Raw genomic sequence first — 15967 nt, forward strand, 5'->3', positions numbered from 1 at the left:
ACCAGTGTCCCTTCCTCCACCGACTCCTCCGAGGCCCTCAGGATGCATGATGGTCAAGACTTGCTCCTCCCATGTTGTTAGTTGTGGGGGAGGAGGTGGGGGTCCGCCACCAGTCCGCTGTACCGCAATGTTGTGCCTGGATACCGTGGAACGCACCTTCCCCCGTAGGTCGTTCCACCTCTTCCTGATGTCCTCCCTATTTCTTGGGTGCTGTCCCACGGCGTTCACCCTGTCCACTATTCTTCGCCATAGCTCCATCTTCCTGGCTATTGATGTGTGCTGTACCTGTGAGCCAAATAGCTGTGGCTCTACCCGTAGGATTTCCTCCACCATGACCCTGAGCTCCTCCTCGGAGAAGCGGGGGTGTCTTTGGCGTGACATGGGGTGGTGTGTGTGATGCCTGGGGTGGTGTATGTGTTGATGAGTGTGGTGAGTGTAGTGGTATGTGGTGTTTTGTGCGTGGATGTTGTGTGGGTGATGGTGTTGTGTGTCTCGGTGTGATGGGGTTGTCAATAGCTGTGCTCTATCTCTCGCCTTCTCTCAGAATTTTTGGTTGTAGGGGTTTGTGGGTGATGTGGGTGTGTATTTTATATTGTGTTGGGTGTGTGGGAGTGGTGTGTGTATGTGTCTCAGGTGTGTGTATTTGGAATTGTCCAATGTGGCGGTGTTTTGGAGCTGTGTGTGTATTTTGAGCGCGGCGGTGTGTACCGCCAATGGAATACCACGGTTGAAAGACCGCCGCGTGGATTCGTGGGTCGTAATAGCATGGGCGTGTTTCTCTTGGCGCGGAGGTGGAGGATTTGTTTCCGCATGTTTATCGCTGACCTTTGGTGTGGCGGTGTTGTGTGGGTGTCTGAATTTCGGCGGATTCCGTGATGTGTGTCATAATAGCTGTGGTGGTCTACCGCGGCCGCGGCGGTGTATTGGCGGTCTTCTGCACGGCAGTAAGCGCCTTATACCGCCAATGTTGTAATGACCGCCATAGTGAATTGTAGGTTGTGGTACACAAACATGAAATTAGATATCAGCCTCAAGAAATGCAGAGAAGCAAAAACACAAACAACCAATTGTGTGTATGTTGAGAAGTTCAAAAGACAAAGTGAGGCCACACCCATTTTGATCTACACAGAGCTAGGGGTTGCCTTAATTTCAGAGACTGCGAATGGCTTGTCCAGCCTTCATCCGGAGGGGTACAGAGCAAGTCATCTTCTGTATCAAGGACTAAACGTTTCTCGTAATAGTTAAAAAAAAAGCTTGCTTGATGGTCAAGACTTGCTCCTCCTATGTTGTTAGTTGTGGGGGAGGAGGTGGGGGTCCGCCGCCAGTCCGCTGTACCGCGATGTTGTGCCTGGATACCGTGGAACGCACCTTCCCCTGTAGGTCGTTCCACCTCTTCCTGATGTCCTCCCTATTTCTTGGGTGCTGTCCCACGGCGTTCACCCTGTCCACTATTCTTCGCCATAGCTCCATCTTCCTGGCTATTGATGTGTGCTGTACCTGTGAGCCAAATAGCTGTGGCTCTACCCGTAGGATTTCCTCCACCATGACCCTGAGCTCCTCCTCGGAGAAGCGGGGGTGTCTTTGGCGTGACATGGGGTGGTGTGTGTGATGCCTGGGGTGGTGTATGTGTTGATGAGTGTGGTGAGTGTAGTGCTATGTGGTGTTTTGTGCGTGGATGTTGTGTGGGTGATGGTGTTGTGTGTCTCGGTGTGATGGGGTTGTCAATAGCTGTGCTCTATCTCTCGCTTTCTCTCAGAATTTTTGGTTGTAGGGGTTTGTGGGTGATGCGGGTGTGTATTTTATATTGTGTTGGGTGTGTGGGAGTGGTGTGTGTATGTGTCTCAGGTGTGTGTATTTGGAATTGTCCAATGTGGCGGTGTTTTGGAGCTGTGTGTGTATTTTGAGCGCGGCGGTGTGTACCGCCAATGGAATACCGCGGTTGAAAGACCGCCGCGTGGATTCGTGGGTCGTAATAGCATGGGCGTGTTTCTCTTGGCGCGGAGGTGGAGGATTTGTTTCCGCATGTTTATCGCTGACCTTTGGTGTGGCGGTGTTGTGTGGGTGTCTGAATTTCGGCGGATTCCGTGATGTGTGTCATAATAGCTGTGGTGGTCTACCGCGGCCGCAGCGGTGTATTGGCGGTCTTCTGCACGGTGGTAAGCGCCTTATACCGCCAATGTTGTAATGACCCCCATAGTGAATTGTAGGTTGTGGTACACAAACATGAAATTAGATATCAGCCTCAAGAAATGCAGAGAAGCAAAAACACAAACAACCAATTGTGTGTATGTTGAGAAGTTCAAAAGACAAAGAGAGGCCACACCCATTTTGATCTACACAGAGCTAGGGGTTGCCATAATTTCAGAGACTGCGAATGGCTTGTCCAGCCTTCATCCGGAGGGGTACAGAGCAAGTCATCTTCTGTATCAAGGACTAAACGTTTCTCGTAATAGTTTAAAAAAAAGCTTGCTGCTCTCTGCTGATGAAAGGCTAAACCCAGACACACTTTCCAGAGATATACAGCACTAGCTGCACCCACTAAGGTGAAAAACTCCAGACTACAAATGAAGTAAGCGTGAATTTGTACTACGTTTACCATGATGCAATGGGGCTGACTGCATGCAGTGTGTTCCCAACTGTTTCCTGTTTAAAATGGCTCCCTTGAGCCAGCAAGCTGACAAGCTTTGGTTGATGCACCTGCGTGCCAGTGAGTGTTACTGAGACCTGAGAGGATTTTAGCAGCGTTACTAGCAACCCTAGAAAAAGCCTGCTGCTTTCTGCTGAAGAAGGGCTAAACCCAGAAACACATCTCCATAAATATACAGCGCTATCTGCACCTATTAAGGTGACAAACTGCAGACTACAAATGAAGTAAGCATGCAATTGTACTACATTTACCATGATGCAATGGGCCAGACTGGAGGCTCCCAACTGTTTCCAGTAAATAAATAATGATAACATGTTAAATAGGAAAAAAATGACAAGATAAATATGATTCTTAGAAAATATTTTCCTTGCTGAAACACCCTCTGGTTGACATTTGGACTGCTGTGTGATAGTTCCAGTTTATGTCAAGATTAGGCCCTATCCATGCATGACATGTTCCATTGGCGTGGGTTCATTTCCATATCAATGTGATTCAAATCAATTGTGCTGTTTAGGTTTATTGTATATTATAACTAAACCATCTGTAAAGTAATTTCAGAGAAGGCCAAAGTGGCAGAATTGTTTAGCTGTTTTATTTGTCCATTACCTAATAAAGAACCAATGATGTGCATCTGACAGCTGTGTCCTCTCTGCTCCCGACTCTTCTGATAGGCATATTTTAACAAGCATTTGCAATGCAATGGGTCTCGCATTTGCTCGAATTAGAGTTATTAGCGTTGTAAACTCTTAACCGGACTTTCCTTGCCATATAAATTGAAAAGTAAAAGTAAAGCAGTTTCACATAAGCGAGCTGATTCACAGTGCCAAGGCCGCTATGAGCATCAGCGTGAAAGAGAGACACAAAAAGAAAAAGAAGTTTGCTCGCAGTCAAACGTATGGACAAACGTGCAATTATTCATGTAACAAGGTCAGTGTCCAAGGCAGTAACAAAACCGCCCCAAGGAGGGACACACGTAAAGCATTTACCAATCATAACAAAGGATTTCTGAAAGGCAAGCCCACGAACGAGGAATACTGATGGGAGTCAGGTGGACGTTGTTAAAAGCCCAAATAGATAACAACACGTCAGAAAAGCAGGGCTTGCGCGCTGCTATGCTCGACCTAAAAATTAGTCTCTGGTGTCAATATCACCACATCCCACAACACCGATAAATTCCACAGTGAGTAGCAAATTGAGGACCCATTTGTACAATTTCGTAATCACAGCAAATGCTATGGGATACCCAAAACCTTTGTTTTATGAAGTACACTGTGTGTTTGCCCTGTAAATTATACCCCAACATGTTGTGACTGCCTCCAAAAGATGAGCACGTTTGTGCAAAGAACTTCTGAACATGTTGTCCCACATTAAGACTGCCATGAGTTTACTGGGAGGTAAAATTGGCACAGGGTAAATTTATTTGCACCGGAAATCGAATTTCCCCAGCAATTGTCATAAGGACTATTATGCTAGTGATAATTCCTAAATACACGGTCTGCCATTAGAATGGCCTTGTAGAGCTTTTTTTGGCCGCAGATGCATTCTGCAACTGCCTTATGGCACATTTTATGGTCCAATGCTCTCTGAAATCTGCGGATAACAGATAATTGACAAACAATGTCTAAACAATTGTATTTAAAAGTCAAGATATTATAGGAGAGTGTATTTAGTGAGTCAAGAATGATGGCCTCACACAATGGCTTCCTTGTTCTATGAGGCCTCACAGAGCTGCCATAACTTCTTGTAGTGGTTCTATTTCTCTTAAATATAAATAACATTTTGCAGCAGTCTACAAAGCTGTTAATACATTATAAATATAATAACCTGTTGTATACTTCAATCAATCAATCAATCAGAGTACTTGTAAAGCGCACTACTCACCCCGTGAGGGTCTCAAGGCGCTGAGGGGAGGGAGGGGGCTGCTACTGCTCGAACTGCCATGTCTTGAGATGTCTCCTGAAGGTAAGTAGGTCCTGTGTCTGATGCAGGTGGGTGAGAAGAGTGTTCCACGTCTTGGCGCTTTCATAGAATACAATACATAGAACATTTTAATATACTATTATTTCCCAGTCAAAATGTGTACTCATTTAACCCCAGTCTAAAGGATCAAAGGGTGACTTGGCCTTGCTAGGATTCAAACCTGCAGATTATAAGCAACAGGGCATGCTCAACTCGCTGGCTTAATTTGTGCAGTTTAACATTGTAATTACAAGTACTGAGGTCATGGTTTCGCATGGACAAATTATTATTTCCTTCCAGGTATTTTCATTTGAGGTGGCAGAGTTCTCTGTTGTAGGTTCCTGTGACAGAAAGAGCAGAGGTCTCTTGAGCTGCCCTCCACAGTGGGTCAGGATCTGTCATTATATGGGAAGATGGATGCCAACAGCCATACCCCGTCCTCCCGAGAGCCAGGTATATTGATGCTTGAATGCCAGAAAAATCACTGATCTCAACGCAGCCGACACCCCTTAAGCAATCCCATCTTTTACGTACACAGAAGGGGTCATTACAACATTGGCGGTAAAAGCCGCTTACCGCCGTGCAGAAGACCGCCAATACACCGCGGCGGCGGCGGGAGACCGCCACAGCTATTATGACACACATCACGGAATCCGCCGAAATTCAGACACCCACACAAGTCCGCCACACCAAAGGTCAGCGATAAATATGTGGAAACAAATCCTCCACCTCCACGCCAACAGAAACACGCCCATGCTATTACGACCCACGAATCCACGCAGCGGTCTTTCAACCGCGGTATTCCATTGGCGGTACACACCGCCGCGCTCAAAATACACACACATCTCCAAAACACCGCCACATTGGACAATTCCAAATACACACACCTGATACACATACACACACCACTCCCACACACCCAACACAATATAAAACACACACCCACATCACCCACAAACCCCTACGACCACAAATTAGAGACGAAGGCCAGAGAGAGACAGCACAGAATAGATAACACCATCACACAGAGGCACACTACACCATCACCCACACAACATCCACGCACAAAACACCACATACCACTACACTCACCACACTCATCAACACATACACCACCCCACACATCACACACACCACCTCATGTCACGCCAAAGACACCCCCGCTTCTTCGAGGAGGAGCTCAGGGTCATGGTGGAGGAAATCATCAGGTTAGAGCCACAGCTATTTGGCTCAAAGGTACAGTACACATCCATAGCCAGGAAGATGGAGCTATGGCAAAGAATAGTCAACAGGGTCAACGCTGTGGGACAGCACCCAAGAAATAGGGAGGACATCAGGAAGAGGTGGAACGACCTACGGGGGAAGGCGCGTTCCACGGTATCCAGGCACCACATCGCGGTACAGCGGACTGGCGGCGGACCCCCACCTCCTCCCTCACAACTAACAACATGGGAGGAGCAAGTCTTGTCCATCTTGCATCCTGAGGGCCTCGCAGGAGTCGTTGGAAGAACGGACACTGGTAAGTCAAATCTTCACTATCATATCCCCCACCCTACCTGCATGCTATCACACACCCCCACCCTCACACCCTCCCCTATCACCCTAACTCCTCACTAATCTACCCATAACACCAACCACCCATCCCAACCCCAAGACCTGCATGACACAACTAAGCATGGACACCCATCACTAAAGCATGACCACTGCACAGACCCACAACACCCCCCAACCATCACCACACAAGCCCCCACACAGGAATGCCTGCACTGGGGTTCACGCACACCCAACCATTGCACACCATGAAACACACACATTCAATAATCATGTACTTATACCCCCGCAGGAACCCGAAGGAACGTCACCACACCAGAGGGTCCAGACAACACCACTCCACCCCCAGAAGAGGCCCACAGTGACGACAGCAGCTCTGCCCTACTGGATCTTGATGACTAGCCCGGACCATCGTGGGCCTCAGGACAGTCGGTTCCCCTTGCCCAGCCACACCCCAACAACAACAGGGACCTGGGGGCAGTGGTAGTGGGCACGCGGTCCAGGGGACGGAGGCACAGGAACATCGGGGAACTGGGAGGGCTGCTGTGCGACAGAGGGAGGACAGGCCAATGGAACCCACTCTCCACGAGGCCTTATCCTCCATCATGGGAGCATACCACCACTCCCAGGAGACGATGGCAACGGTCCTGGACAAGTTGCAGGAGACCCTGCGTCTGCAGGAGGAGCAGTATTTGGGGTTCAGGGAGGAGCTCAGGACCATCGCCTCCACCCTGGGCACCATCGTAGGGGTGCTGACGGACATTCAAAAGACCTTGAGGGACACCGTGGCACTCCAAGGTAGACGTGTGAAATGTAATATAATGTGAAACATGAAATTGTACTCACCTGTGTCTCATTGAAAATATTGCTGTATGACTGACTCTCTGTTGTCGTTTTCATCTTCATCAGCTTCCTCCTCATCACTGTCCACAGGCTCCACAGGCTCACCCACTTCAACAACACCGTCATCTGGATCATCCTCCTGCAGAAAAGGCACCTGGCGTCGCAATGCCAAGTTATGGAGCATGGAGCAGGCGATGATGATGTCGCACACCTTCTTCAGTGAGTAGAATAGGGACCCACCTGTCATATGGAGGCACCTGAACCTGGCCTTCAGGAGGCCGAAGGTCCGCTCAATCACCCTCCTAGTCCACCCATGGGCCTCATTGTACCGTTCCTCTGCCCTGGTCCTGGGATTCATCACTTGGGTCAGTAGCCAGGATAGGTTGGGGTAACCAGAGTCCCCCAATAGCCATACACGGTGCCTCTGGAGTTCACCCATCATATCAGGGATGCTGCTATTCCGCAGGATGTAGGCGTCATGCACTGAGCCAGGGAACATTGCATTTACCTGCGAGATCTAGTGGTCTGCCAAACAGACCATCTGGACATTCATTGAATGATAACTCTTCCTGTTCCTGTACACCTGTTCATTCCTGCGGGGGGGACCAGAGCTACATGGGTCCCATCAATGGCACCTATGATGTTGGGGTTATGTCCAAGGGCATAGAAGTCACCTTTCACTGTAGGCAAATCCGCCACCTCAGGGAAAATGATGTATCTCCTTACGTGTTTCAGCAGAGCAGACAACACTCTGGACAAGACGTTGGAAAACATAGGCTGGGACATCCCTGATGCCATGGCCACTGTTGTCTGAAAAGACCCACTTGCAAAGAAATGGAGCACTGACAGCACCTGCACGTCAGGGGGGATTCCAGTCGGATGGCGGATTGGTGACATCAGGTCTGGCTCCAACTGGGTACATAGTTCCCGGATTGTGGCACGGTCAAACCGGTAGGTCACGATGACATGTCGCTCTTCCATTGTCAACAGGTCCACCAGCGGTCGGTACACCGGCGGTTTCCGCCATCTTCCAATATGTCCCAACTGACGGTGCCTAAGAAGGGCAACAGCGAAAAAACTGTCAGCATTCCTCCAGGTATGTACCCACAGTCACACACAAGACTACACCAGACAATTAACCCATCCGGGAAAGGTTTTGAGTGTAGGCCTCGGTATGTGTGACGCAGTAGTAATTGAAGCCATGTGGGCCCCTGAAATGGCGGCTGCCTGACCTCTAAACTGGGACAATGGAATTGTGGGGTAACTGCGCTGGCGTTGGACACTGTCGCGGTAGGCGGTCGTAGAGCACGGCGCAATGCTGCATTGGTTAACATTGGACCCTATGGGTCCCAGGAGTCAATGAACAGGTGCGCTGGCGGTGATGATGCGCACCGCCGCGGACGTCACCGCCGCGGACGTCACCACCATTTTCTATCTGTTCAATCACTAGATACCTGACCTTCGACAGGAGAGGACCTACATTGCTAGTGCTGCTGTGACCTCGGTCTGGAAGCGACGATGGCTGCTGCGTCTGGGGAAAGGGCCCCTGCCTTCACTGCACAGGAGTTGGAGAAACTTGTGGATGGGGTCCTCCCCCAGTATACGCTACTCTACGGTCCTCCAGACCAACAGGTTAGTACACAGGGAGCACGTTGTATGGGCTAGGCCTGGGTGGAGAGGGCTGGGTGGATGAGGGAAGGGGGCAGAGTACATAGAACAGTCATGCATGGGGATGAATAGGCCACAGGGATAGAGTTGGGAGGGGGCCAATTACAACAACGGTGCTGTAGGTAATGACTGTTCCTCTTTCCTTGTGCATGTCATGTAGGTCAGTGCCCACCAGAAGAGGGACATTTGGCGTGCCATCGCCAAGGAAGTCCGGACCCTGGGGGCCCACCAGAGACGGGGCACCCACTGCCGGAAGAGATGGGAGGACATTCGCCGCTGCAGCAAGAAGACGGCGGAGGCTCAGCTGGGGATGGCCTTCCAACGTGGGAGGGGTGCCCGTCGCACCATGACCCCCCTGATGTTCCGGATCCTGGCGGTGGCCTGCCCGGAGTTGGATGGGCGCCTAAGGACATCACAGCAGACACAAGGGGGTGAGTACAACCTCATCCTATGGACTTTGCGTGCAGTGGAGCTGTCTGGGTGGGGGTGGTGGGCTGTGGGTGTCCCTAGGCCAGGGCGAGTTAGGTAGGCAAGGCCCCTCCGTTATGTAGGCCATGTGGCACTCTACCCCAGCTCATAAAAAAGGCAAATTGATGTATAGTTGCCCCTTTGCCATCCATGTGGGCAGATTTCTACCATTGCCATGTAGGCCATATCCCAGAAATTGCATGTGCAGAGGGCAGGAGCACGGCGTAATGCAGGGGGCTGCTGCGTTTGTCTTGTCTGCCAACGGTAGCGGTATGCCATGCACTAAAACTCTCTTTCTTCTGTCTCCACCCTTTTTCTGCTCTCCCTGTCCTTCCGTACATCAGCATCAACAGGCGGAGGTACAGTGGCACCGGAGCACGAGGGAGCTGCATCCCACATGGCCATGGAGGGCCACACCACAGACTCTGAATTCACCAGTGGGACGGAGGGCGAGGGGAGCTTCACGTCGGCCACAGGATCACCAAACAGCGACACGGACTCGTCCGCCGATGGGAGCTCCCCTGTGGTGGCGGCACCATCTGTGCGCCCCACTTCTGCAGGTACAGCCGCCACCTCCCCTACCAGCACCGCCCTCCCAGCAGCCCCTCAGCGTTCGCCCCGTGCCCGCTCACCCAGGAGGGTGGGCATCACCTTCGCCCCAGGCACCTTAGGCCCTGCCCCAGTCACCCCTGCTGCCCTCAGTGAGGAGGCCATTGACCTCCTCAGGTCACTCACTGTTGGGCAGTCTACCATTGTGAATGAAATCCAGGTTGTAGAACAAGAGTTGAAACACGGTAATGCATTCCTGGAGGGCATTCATTCTGGTCAGGCTGTCCTTCAGCGAACCCTGCAATCTCTGGCCTCAGCACTGATGGCAGCCATTGTCCCTGTGTCCAGCCTCCCCCCTCCAACTTCCTCCACCCAGACCCAATCCCCTGTACCCCAGCCCATCCCAAGCACACCTACAGACCAGCATGCACACAAGTCAACACACACAAGTAGCTCAAGCAAACATAGGCACCACACACACGACAGGCACTCACACAAGCATCAGACCCATACAGACACAGCAACATCCACTGTCTCCACTGTGTCCCCCTCCTCCTCTTCTCCCTCCTCCCTCCCAGTGTCGTCTACACACACACCTGCATGCACCACATCTACAGGCACTAGGACTCGCAGCAGGACACCCAGCACCACAAGCCGCTCACCTGCACTCACCACCTCCACTGCCATATACACGTCCCCTGTGTCCTCTCCCAGTGTGTCTGTGACGCCCCCTCCCAAAGTACACAAACGCCGGCAATCACTCACCCAACATCCATCCACCTCACGACAGCCTCCAGTACCTGCACCTGCACCCAAAACAGCTAAAGTGACACCTCCTACAACCACCTCCTCTTCCTCCACTCCCAGAGCCCCTCCAGCTACCCATCCCAGTGTACGTCAGAAACTGTCCCTATGTCAAAGTGACCTTTTTGCCCCCCCCACCTCCAATTCATCAGTACCGTCGTAGCACCTCAGCCAAAAAGCCTCCAGTACCAGTGGTGCGTGTACCAGGTTTTTGGAGTGCCCCGTCCACCAGGGCAGGCAGTAGGACCCGGAGCCAAGGCACTGTCAGCCCACCCCCTGTAAAGGCTCCGAAATTGGAGAGTGGACGACGGGACCGTGTCAAGACTCCTGGTGGGACAAACAGTGAAATGGGATCCAAGGCGATTGGTGAGTCATCTGTAACTCAAAAGAAGGAGGGGGAAGGTCCCGAGGAAGTCTCCCCAACCTGTTGTGAGTGTCACGGCGGAGAAGTGCGCCATCATTTCCGGCGGTCCAGACACAACCGCCAGCACCGTCGTTACTGGTCAGGAGACCACCGCCAGAGTCACAGCCCAGGAGGGCTCAAGTATCGTCACTGGTCCAGAGACCACCGCCAGAGTCATAGCCCAGTAGGGCTCAAGTATTGTCACTGGTCCAGAGACCACCGCCAGAGTCATAGCCCAGGAGGGCTCAAGTATCGTCACTGGTCCAGAGACCACCGCCAGAGTCATAGCCCAGGAGGGCTCAAGTATCGTCACTGGTCCAGAGACCCCCGCCACCGCCAGAGTCATAGCCCAGGAGGGCCCAAGTATCGTCACTGGTCCAGAGACCACCGCCAGAGTCATAGCCCAGGAGGGCCCAAGTATCGTTACTGGTCAGGAGACCACCGCCACCGCCAGAGTCATAGCCCAGGAGGGCCCAAGTATCGTTACTGGTCAGGAGACCACCGCCACCGCCGGAGTCACAGCCCAGGAGGGCTCAAGTATCGTAACTGGTCAGGAGACCACCGCCAGAGTCATAGCCCAGGAGGGCCCAAGTATCGTTACTGGTCAGGAGACCACCGCCACCGCCGGAGTCACAGCCCATGAGGGTCCAGAATCCCACAGCCCCGCTGGGCAATGATGGAACGTCAAGCCACACACCAACGTCCAGTTTGGAGTTCGTCATGCCACACACCAACGTCCAGTGTGGAGTTCGTCATGCCACACACCAACGTCCAGTGTGGAGTTCGTCATGCCACACACCAATGTCCATTGTGGAGATCGTCATGCCACACACCAATGTCCAGTGTGGATATCGTCATGCCACACACCAATGTCCATTGTGCAGATCGTCATGCCACACACCAATGTCCAGTGTGGAGATCGTCATGCCACACACCAATGTCCATTGTGGAGATCGTAATGCCACACACCAATGTGCATTGTGGAGATCATAATGCCACACACCAATATCCGTACCAGAACCGCCATGGCAAAGCACAGCTGAACAAGGCCAAGGCCGCCATGGTGAAGACCGCTGAACAGGGCAAAGACCGCCATGGCAAAGCACCGCTGAACAGTCCATAGCCAACCATGGCAAAGCACCGCTGAACAAGGCCAAGACCGCTGAACAGGGCAAAGACTGCCATGGTGAAGACCGCTGAACAGGGCAAAGACTGCCATGGCAAAGCACCGCTGAACAGGGCAAAGACCGTGTGGGTATGAATAGTCCGGCACATCAGGCATCGTTCTCCCATGTGCAGCTGGGACTGTGACAGGACATGTACTTTCACGGGGAGACTCATCCAGTCTGGGCACCAGTCACACCCAGTACCAGTAGAGAACTGCATCTACTTGCAAAGATGTGTCTTTGCACTCCCCAGGATGGCACAGTAGGCAACCAACCCACTGTAGAGAGTTGAGAGACTGTGGCTTTGCACTCCCCAGGATGTAACAGTGGGCAAGCCACCCACTGTAGAGACTTGAGAGACTGTGGCTTTGCACTCCCCAGGATGGCACAGTGGGCAACCCACCCACTGAAGTGACTTGAGAGACTGTGGCTTTGCACTCCCCAGGATGTAACAGTGGGCAACCCACCCACTTGTTAGACTTGAGAGACTGTGGCTTTGCACTCCCCAGGATGTAACAGTGGGCAAGCCACCCACTGTAGAGACTTGAGAGACTGTGGCTTTGCACTCCCCAGGATGGCACAGTGGGCAACCCACCCACTGAAGTGACTGAAGAGACTGTGGCTTTGCACTCCCCAGGATACATCAATGGGCATGGAGCCCCGTCGTGGATCTGGCTTCGCATTCATCTGGCTGAGGTGCCCCTCCTTCCCTTCCCCCTGAGGTGCCTGTATTGTTTCTATCTGATGCCCCGGCAGTGTTCTCTCGGATTTTGGTCAGGTATCTATTGTCGGCGTCGCCCATGCATTTTTGGACTGTTGGTGCACGGACATTGTTGTGCACATATCTGCACTACGTCTTGTATTGTACATTTATTTTTGACAGATTTCGTGATATATATATCCGTATATTTTTTAATGAGTAGTATATTGGCACAATACAAAGTTTGACCGCTATTCGCTTTGTCTTTGCATTCTTCCGGGGGGATTGTGGGTTGTTACTGTGATTTTTGTGAATGCATTGGTGTGTATGTTGTAATATGCGAGGGTGGGGGTGTTTGGTGGGTGTCCCCGTAACTTTTGCCTCCTCCCTCCCCCGTGTCGTAGGTGCTGTACTCACCGGCATGTTCTGCGCCTACGTCGCTGTTGGTCGTAGATGAGCAGGAATGCAAGGGCAGGGAGTATTTGTAGTTCCGGCTCCATGGTGTCCTCGTTCCTCGTGGGATGTGTTGAGGTGAGCGTTTTCCCATAGCAAAAGCTGTTTCCGCCGTGTTTTTATCCACGGTGAATCCGCCCCGGAAAAGGTGGCGGATTGGTGTGTTGTGATAGTGTGGGAGGTACGTTGTCTTCCGCCTGTCTGTTGGCGGTGACCGCCACGCTGTTTGTCTGTACCGCCGTGGCGGGCGGTGTGTTAAAGTGGCTGTCTTAGTTGGCGGTTTCCGCCAGGGTCGTAATTCCCTTTTTTTGTCCGCCGGCCTGTTTGCGGTATTACCGCAGCTTTAACACCGTCCGCCAGGGTTGTAATGACCACCAGAGTCACAATAATTATTGTCAGTTATATGGACAGTCACATTAGTAAATGTTTTAGATACATAGGGACAAATATACGAGGATTTGGCGTAGGGCAGTGCCGCTACGCTGCTCTGCGCCAAAGTGAAAGGGCAGAAATGCACCATAATTATGCAATGCGATGCATTCCTGCCCTTTTCCCCTGCGCTGGAGCTCTTTTGGCAGCCTAGCGCCAACAGAGGCACCCTTCATGGCGCAAGGATGCCTCCAATGCATGCAGGCTTGTTATGGTGCAGGAAGGGGCTCTTTCTTGCACAAAAACAATCCTGAGAAGCATTTTCCTCTTTCTTTGTGTGCTGCAGAATTTGGCGCACGTGGAAAGAGGATAAAACGAGGAGAAACAAAAATATTTTTCCTCGTTACGTCTCACCTCAGGAGGCGTAAGGTTTTGGCGCTTTCCCAGGTTTACGTGATTTTGTAAATCTAGGACAGCGTCAAAATCCATGGGTGTTGCATGGGAAAACCCACCGCAAAGCCCATGGAACACCTCCCTGATGCAGAGTAAAGCAACGCAGCGACTTGAGCTGCCTTGCCTCACTCCATATCTATGAGGCCAAGAAAAGCCACACAAAGTGGTTTTGAATGGCCTCATACATATGATTGAGAGATTTGCGCCGCTGGAGCATCTAAAAAAGTGATGCTCTGGCTGCGCAAGCCTCTCATAAATATGCCCATAGTATAACTGTTGCGAGCGCCCTGGAAGCTTTGCAGTGGTGAAATGATATGTTAAGCTGCACTCTCTCCTAAGTGGAGCCAAAGCCTATGGTACATCAGGTTTATGAGAATCCCCTCATAAGGAGAAAACTGGGGATGAGAGAGAGAGAAGCCAGGCATCTTGTCTAAATTGGTGCAGCAATCCCTCTTGCTTCTCACAGGTCAAATGACAGAGGACAGAAATTTTCATGAGAACCCTGGTCTTAACCCCAACTAGATCTTACAAGATTTTCAAGCATGTCTAACAAAGGAATGTGCACACTATGAGACATATTTACAAGAAAGTGGCACATCATAGATGATGCGCCACTTTTCTTGCACCCCTTTTACCGGCACCTAACAACACCATGGTTGTGACGTATTTACAAGGCGGCACACCATGGAGGTCGTTAGCACGATAACGTCAACATTTATGATGCTATTGTGGCACTTTGCTACACTAGCGTAAAAAATGTTAATGCAAGTGCAGCAAAGCACAGAAAGGCCCATTGAATATAATGGGTGCTTAATTTTAATGCCTGCTCAAAGCAGGTGTTAAAAATGACGAAAAAAATGGCGCAGTTAAATGTAAATTTCACTGTGCCATTTGTTTGGGCCTCCCTGTGCCAGAGTACCCCCCTTGCATACATTATGCCTGACGCAGGCATAATGTGGCGCAAGGGGTCGCAAAGTGGTGCAATGCAAGCATTGCACCATTTTGTAAATATGGTACGGCAGAAAAGCTATCTTAGCATAAAAAAATGACGCTATGGTGGCACTAAGGTCGGTGCTTAATTTGTAAATAAAAACGTGCCGGTGCCCAAAGCCCTCCTCTTAAACACGCGGCTGCTACAATTAAATATGGGAACACGGAATACTGAGGCAGCGTAAACCTGAAGCCATTTCGGGCCTCTTCAATCCATAAAAAGCCACTCCCTGCCCCTTCTGCTCACTCTAACAGCTTTCTACTGTCTCCCTTTGTGACGCCTTTTCATTTTGCCCTTCTTCCGTCTTTCCCATATGTGTCTTTTTCTCGCAGCAAATGCTTGAGACAGAAGAATGAGCCCCGGCCCTCAAAAATAAGTGCCGGTGCTCAGCACCGGAAACTACAAGCACAAAGTAAGCACTGGCTAAGGTGGCACAAAGGGCCTGTAAATATGCCCCTAACTTTTTAACTTACTGCTGATCTGAAGAAGAAGTCTGTAGGCTCACCCTTGTTACCAGGATACCACTAGGGAACTGAACTGTGAAGCAGTAAGCAAAATACAGGCGATGCAGGTTTCAGTGATCTTGCAGCAAGAGGCAGCTTTAAACAACAAGATCTGAGAAATCCTCCTACATAAGGCAGACTTTCACAAAGGAACCGAGGTGGAAAAAAACATAAAAGGTGCAGCCACACATTCTGGATGTGAACTGAGATGAAGCGGGAAAGTCTAACAACAACTGATGCCAGGCATCATTATCCTGTGTTTTCTGAGCTTTATTTCCCTTGCTGACACTCTTCCCCTGAAGCACTGCTCCTGAGCATACAGACTGATGTCCTTGACACAGGAGTGTCTGAACTCAGCTGTACACTGCTCACAAAAAGTCTTTTCGCCTTCCATTTCTGTGTATGCCAGTTTCCATGAATGTTCATATTTATTTCTGCAT

This window comes from Pleurodeles waltl, chromosome 5 (assembly GCF_031143425.1).
Source record: "Pleurodeles waltl isolate 20211129_DDA chromosome 5, aPleWal1.hap1.20221129, whole genome shotgun sequence".
In the NCBI taxonomy this organism is placed as follows: domain Eukaryota; kingdom Metazoa; phylum Chordata; class Amphibia; order Caudata; family Salamandridae; genus Pleurodeles; species Pleurodeles waltl.